Source organism: Cucumis melo, chromosome 4, assembly GCF_025177605.1.
Source record: "Cucumis melo cultivar AY chromosome 4, USDA_Cmelo_AY_1.0, whole genome shotgun sequence".
Taxonomy (NCBI): Eukaryota; Viridiplantae; Streptophyta; class Magnoliopsida; order Cucurbitales; family Cucurbitaceae; genus Cucumis; species Cucumis melo.
The window spans coordinates 21,193,859-21,195,214 of record NC_066860.1 but is presented as its reverse complement, the minus strand read 5'-3'; the positions used below and the strand labels follow the sequence as shown (position 1 = coordinate 21,195,214).

The 1,356-nt window shown below is 27.7% G+C and overlaps 1 non-coding gene across 1 annotated transcript; it reads left to right on the top strand.

Moving 5' to 3' along the window:
- The first annotated feature begins 1,064 nt into the window (after positions 1-1,064).
- Positions 1,065-1,154, top strand: LOC127149156 (small nucleolar RNA snoR114). The gene has a single exon (XR_007820560.1). It is a non-coding gene; the product is annotated as a small nucleolar RNA snoR114 (small nucleolar RNA).
- The last annotated feature ends 202 nt before the right edge of the window (positions 1,155-1,356 follow it).

The window sequence follows — 1,356 nt, the reverse complement described above, 5'->3', positions numbered from 1 at the left end:
GTTTCAAAAGTGGATATCAATAGTGTATATTAGCAGTTGATCGAGTATGTCGTGTGTATCCAAGTGTATTACGTGAGCAAGACTTTAATTTTTTGTATATCATTTTTGCAAAGGTAAATTAGTATGTATTAGAAGGTTTATTTTTTAAACTTATTTTGTCTGACATGCAAGAAGCCCTGAAAAAATTTAATTGACTAGTTTCAATCATTCCTATATTAGTTTCTAGAATTTTCCATCTAACGCTATTCATCTTTCTAAGAGATCTAGAATATTGGCATTTTCATGAACGTTGGTATTTATCGATATGTTTGACATTTTTGATTGAGTGATTACATACAAAATCTTAACCACTTTGAATATTTGATCATATTGATAGACAAACAAATTTGGTAGCTTTAAAATTCATTCATTCTCATTCTCATGTTTTTAAAACTTATTTTCGTATAGCTTTTAAAAATAGATTATTTTTTGGTGAGAAACGAGCCTTTACTCCTTAATAAATTTAACGTTATTTACCAAATGATATATAACTTTTTTTTTTCAAATTTATAGTTAGAAATTTAAAAACATTGATTTACTCTCGTCTTACGTTTAAGCCACCAATTATTTTAAAAACTACATTAAACTCATACTAGTATTATGCGTTATATTAAATTTATATTAATCCCACACTATATCAAGTTTTTTGGCTAATCAACGATTTAAGATGGGAATCGTAGTGGGTGGTTTAGAGAGGTATTATGATCAAGTATTTGTATTGTTTTTTCCTCCTCAATCAATATTCATTTTTACCTGTAGGATATTTCTTCATATTTTAATCTTATTAGAGAAGAGCGTGTTAGATATTGTATTTATTAAATTTGCTTCGCTAACTTGAATTTTTGGATCATTTATAGACTATTGTCTTTCTTAAAATAAAAATTGATAAATTTTACTTTTTATGTGATTAATAAATGTAAAATAATTAGAGAAACAAAAAGCACCAGTGGTCTAGTGGTAGAATAGTACCCTGCCACGGTACAGACCCGGGTTCGATTCCCGGCTGGTGCATTTCAAACTTGTCCTTGCGATGATGAATTTGGTGCTCAAGTGATCGTGGGTCGATCACGATCGTCTGATTCCCTCGGACGAAAAATCAACGCACATCTGAGCTTGTCAATTTTTTGTGTTTTTCTCTTTTTATGTTCCGACTATGGGGATAAATAATTCATACTTAAAATGAAAATACAATTTTACATTTTATTTCTTTAATTTTGAATTTAATTTTCTTTTGAACTCATTTTTAATTTTGAAAAACTAAAAAATAAGTTTAAAAAATTTGTTTTTTTTTGTTAAATATATAATTCAACAATTGTG